Source organism: Diabrotica virgifera, chromosome 2 (assembly GCF_917563875.1).
Source record: "Diabrotica virgifera virgifera chromosome 2, PGI_DIABVI_V3a".
NCBI lineage: Eukaryota > Metazoa > Arthropoda > Insecta > Coleoptera > Chrysomelidae > Diabrotica > Diabrotica virgifera.
Genome location: NC_065444.1, coordinates 53,318,837 through 53,324,675, shown reverse-complemented (window position 1 = coordinate 53,324,675; position 5,839 = coordinate 53,318,837).

Sequence of the window (5,839 nt, the reverse complement as noted above, 5' to 3'; positions counted from 1 at the left end):
GAATGGGCAATGGGCCATAGCTTAACCTTAGATTCCTGAGGTTAAAATAGGTCGATTTAAGCTAACTTACCTTAGTACAAAGTTGATAATAACCGAAATACAGGGTGTCAAAATTAAACTTTTATTTTATTTATTTTTGAATATTTCCTGACAGGCATGGGACAACAACACAAAATTTGGTAAGTGGTGCTGGTATTGTACAATCTACTGAATTATGTTAAACAAACGTTTCTGGCTACTACCAGAGGCGTACGACGGGGGAACGTGAATGGTTGACCCTTCCCAAATTCTACGCCACTGGCGGAATTGCTATTTTAGTGCAATTTTTTTATTCTCCAAACTTTCTATGTAAAAAACATACTCCTCATTCGTAACGATAAAGTCATTAGTTTTCGAGATATTTGAAGCTAAAAACGAAGGAGCATAATACATTAATCACAATAAGAGTGCCTTTTCATTTTTAACTTCAAATATCTCGAAAACTAATGACATTATCGTTACGAATGAAGAGTATATTATTTGCATAGAAAGTATTGGACAATCTAAAAATTATGCTAAAATAGCAGTTTCATCAGTGACGCAGAATTTGGGAAGGGTCAACCATTCACTTTTCCCTGTCGTACGCCTCTGGTAATAACCACAAACGATTATTTAACATAATTTAGTAGGGTGTAGAGTACCTACACTTTCTGCCAAGTACCATAAGGATATGTCAAAAAGTTTTACAGTACCGGGAACACATAAGTAGTTCTTAAAGTTTTAAATAAAGAATAAATTATAAAAAAAAAGAATACTTTAAAATAATTTGACGTATCCGTGTGATACTTGGCAGAAAGTGTAGGCACTGTACACCCTACTAAATTATGTTAAATAATTTTTTCTGGCTACTACCAGAGGCGTACGACAGGGGAAAGTGAATGGTTGACCCTTCTCAAATTCTACGCCACTGATGAAACTGCTATTTTAGCATAATTTTTAGATTCTCCAATACTTTCTATGCAAATAATATACTCTTCATTCGTAACGATAAAGTCATTAGTTTTTGAGATATTTGAAGTTAAAAATGAAAAGGCACACTTATTTTAATGTATTATGCCCCTTCGTTTTTAGCTTCAAATATCTCGAAAACTAATGGCTTTATCGTTACGAATGAAGAGTATATTTTTTACATAGAAAGTATTGGAGAATCAAAAAATTGCATTAAAATAGCAATTCCGCCAGTGGCGTAGAATTTGGGAAGGGTCAACCATTCACGTTCCCCCTTCGTACGCCTCTGGTTAGCCAGAAACTTTTTTTTAACATAATTTAGTAGATTGTATAATATTAGCACCACTTACCAAATTTCGTGTTGTTGTCCCATGCCTGTCAGGAAATATTCAAAAATAAATAAAATAAATTTTAACTTTGACACCCTGTATTTCGCTTATTATCAACTTTTGTACTAAGGTAAGTTAGCTTATATCGACTTATTTTGATCTCAGGAATATAAGGTTAAGCTATGGTCCATTCTTTACCAAACGTATATGAAACAATAAAACCCCGAACGTTGGGTTGTAGTTCCTTTCTAAAATACATAATCATTAGTCTATAATAAAAAAGAACCTAAATAAAAAAATTTTAACAATTAGTATTTTACGATGGTAAAATACTTTCAAAAAAAAAACAAAAATTTATTTTTTTGAAAAAAATGAGAGCATTTGACAGATGAAACTGTGGTTAGGATTCTAAAAGAGGTTCCTAATCTGATAAAATCCGAGGTGAGCTGTGACAAAAGAAAATATTTTGCAAAAAATCTCAACAAAACTGGCGCTGAGTTAGTAAACTTTGTTCGTCATCTCCCGAACTATTGAAAATATATAAAAATGATAAAACCTATAAACGTGGATATAGATATATTTATGTATGCTCATAATGTATATTTAATTAATTCAAATGTAGTTGATAATAATTTTTATTTTTAATTTATCAAAGAAAAAGAAAACTAGCAATTTGTAATAAACAAGGAGAAGTAGTGTATTTTTGGCGGCAACTCCCTATGATTAATGAATGAAAAACACATTAAATCAATACCTACATATACCAATGGCGTACCTACATCCTACATGTGGGTAAACATACTACTATAGAATATTTTCTATGGCGTCAAGCGGCAACGCATAGAGAGATCTACGACCAATAGGGCTTTTCATCGATTATCATTTGTTTCGAGCTTCTGTCATATGTCACATAATATTAATATATCTACGGCATACGTCTTTGGTTTGTATCATTGTATATACCAATAACTTATGACGTAGATATATTAATATTATGTGACATATGACAGAAGCTCGAAACAAATGACTGAATGAAAAGCCCTATAGACTGGACCGATAGACGTGAATGAAGACTGGGCTGATAGACCTGAATGATACATGATGTACCTAGATATAAATATTTTCTAAGGAAAACTGTTTGATGCACTAATAGTGTAGGAAACAGAGGTTGAACCTTGCAAAATGGACACAAGTCCGGTTTTATTTTTTTCCTGGTATATCAAGGGGTGCTTATTATGAGACTAACTTTTTCTTAAAAAATTTCGCCCCGGAACCCCCCTTTTCACCCCTTTAAAGGGGTAATTTGTGGTTTTAGCGGAACGTAGCCCTTCCTGTACCTTTTGCAAAAAATTTCTTGTATATAAATATAAAGTGGACTATATTTTCTACGATTTATTTCCCAACAGCATATGTCTATCACCCACCGCTTAGTAGGGGTGGGGCCACAAAATTGACAAGTTTTTGAAAAAGATGTTTTTAAAAAAATTATTTTTCCCTAACTGTAATGGAAATTAAGAAGAAATCCTGCGGCAATTATTCACAAATAAGTGGCTGATTTTTTGATGATATAGGTTTCACTTACGGGTAATTGTCCTTTTTTTAATTACAGGATGTTACATTTTAAAAAACCCATTTTTATATGAACCGTTTATGATAGAGTAAAAAGACTTTCAGCGATTACCCATGTACTGGTGTTATTTACAAATTTGTATAATGCACCCCCCATTTTTCCCCGGAACCACCCCCAAAAAAGAAGAATTAACAAAGAAAGTGATTTTCTTGGAATCCTTCACACACAATGCCCTTTATTAATATACTTCATATATCATTTTGTGCACGCTATTACTACCCATGCATGGACACCAAAAGCGATTTCCTAGTGCAACCCCTGTAGCCAAAAAAAAAATAATGAAATGGGAGGTTGAAAAAAAATTTTTTTTTTTTAGTTTTTGATCAATATGGGCATATGCTTCATCAATAGTGTTCTTCAAAAATATATATGGTTATTGCAACATCCCTGCGGAAACCACCCGTATCCTTGAAAATATACTGCAGAAACTACCCCTATCCCTTGGCGAGAATGTTTTTACGATTTTCTCATTACCTTTTTAAACAAAACTTATACAAGGTTAAAGACCACTATTTACTTTAAAAATTAGCTCCTATTCTTTTTTTCGTATAAGCAACTGTTACGGCACAGTGGCGCCGTAAACCTCAGATATACTTTGGCGGGCTCCAGTTTTTGTTTTATTTTTTCGTCACCTGTTCGTTTTATTGATAAAGTACTTCTGTAAAATAAAACAACACAGTGTAACCTACAAATTATGACCTATGCAAATTTTACATTCTTAGCGCCCCAAAGCCACAGTGGTGGCCCAAAATCAATTTTTGCATATTTTCGCCACCTACACGCATTTTATTGCATTAATGCTACCTTAATAGCATAATATTCACCCTTAAGTGGTCGCTACGCAGTGGCAGATCCAGGGAGGGGGTGATAGGGGCGATCAACCCCCCCTCTCAAACCAAGTGATATTACATTTAAAGATTATAAAAATATTCATTTATTTTTATAGAAATTTAGCCAATTGGCATCCCCCTCTTAACCATGCTGGATCCGCCACTGTCGCTAAAGCATAAAAAGTACGCCACTCTTATAAAAATAACAATATAATTTAAGTATTTCTATAAAAATAAATGAATATATTTATAATCTTTAAATATAATATCACCTGGTTTGAGAGGGGGTACTAGCCCCCATCACTCCTCCCTGGATCCGCCACTGCTTAGCGACCACTTAAAGGTGAATATTCTGCTATTAAGGTAGCATTAATGCAATAAAATAGGTAACGAAAATATGCAAAACTTGATTTTGGGCCACCACTGTGGCTTTGAGGCGCAAAGAATGTAAAATATGCATAGGTCATAATTTGCAGATTACACTGTGTTGTTTTATTTTACATAAGTACTTTATTAACAAAACGAACAGGTGACACGAAAAAAAAAACAAAAACTGGAGCCCGCCAAAGCATATCTGAGGTTTACGGCGCCACTGTGCCGTAACGGTTGCTTATACGAAAAAAATGAATAGGGCCTAATTTTTAGAGCAAATAGTGGTCTTTAAGCACTAAGTTTTGTTTGATAAGTTTTGTTTAAAAAGAATGCATAGGTAATGAGAAAATCGTAAAAACCTGCTTGCCAAGGGATAGGGGTAGTTTCTGCAGTATATTTTCAAGGATAGGGGTGGTTTCCGCAGGGATGTTGCAATAACCATATATATTTTTGAAAAACACTATTGATGAAGCATATGACCATATGGATCAAAAAACAAAAAAAAATTTTTCAACCCCCCATTTTATTTTTTTTTTTTGCTACAGGGGTTGCACTAGGAGTATATTAATAAAGGGCATTGTGTGTGCAGGATTCCAAGAAAATCACTTTCTTTATTAATTCTTCTTTTTTTTTGGGTGAAAAATGGGTTTGCATTATACAAATTTGTAAATAGCACCAGTACATGGGTAATCGCTGAAAGTCTTTTTACTCTATCGTAAACGGTTCAGATGGTATAAAAAGGGGTTTTTTAAAATGTAACACCCTGTAATTAAAAAAAGGGCAATTACCCTTAAGTGAAACCTATACCAAAAAATCAGTCACATATTTGTGAATAATTGCCGCAGGATTTCTTCTTAATTTCCATTATAGTTAGGGAAAAATATTTTTTTTAAAACATCTTTTTTAAAAACTTGTCAACTTTGGGGCCCCACCCTCACTAAACGATGGGTGATAGACATATTATGCTGTTGGGAAATAAATCGTAGAGAATATAGTCCTCTTCATATTTCTATAAAAGAAATTTTTTGCAAAAGGTACAGGAAGGGCTACGTTCCGCAAAAACCACAAAGGCTGAAAGGCTGAAAAGGCGGGTTCCGGGGCGAAATTTTTTAAGAAAAAGTTAGTCTCATAATAAGCACCCCTTGATATATGTACCAGAAAAAAAAAATAAAACCGGACTTGTATCCATTTTGCAAGGTTCAACATCTGCTTCCTATACTGCAGAGACCAGAGACCATCCAATAGTTGTACACCCCCCCCCCTTAGGATCATCCTGGTTACACCTCTGGATTTATCCATACCTACCTATATCAAATCAAATCCTCGCTTCATTCGCCAAATCCTTTTTTATGATTACCTAAGCAACCTTCTATTCACATGGAACAGTAAATCGGCAAAGTGAAGATATTGGATTCTTCCTCATAATCTTGAGATTATATACCACTTGTTTTTTTTTTTCTTATGGAGTTACCTACTTAAAATCAAAAGTTTACACCCATCGCCAACAAAATTTACAAGATTTAAAAAATATAATTAGATAAAACATAATAAATAAAAATAATTCAAAACGTTCAAGATTGTTGTCCTCAGTTCAATTGATGCTTAAGAGGCAATTTTAACGTTTAATTGAAGCCAAAAACAAATTTTAGACAAATAAACATTATTTTCTGTTTTCTATCAGCAGTAGAATA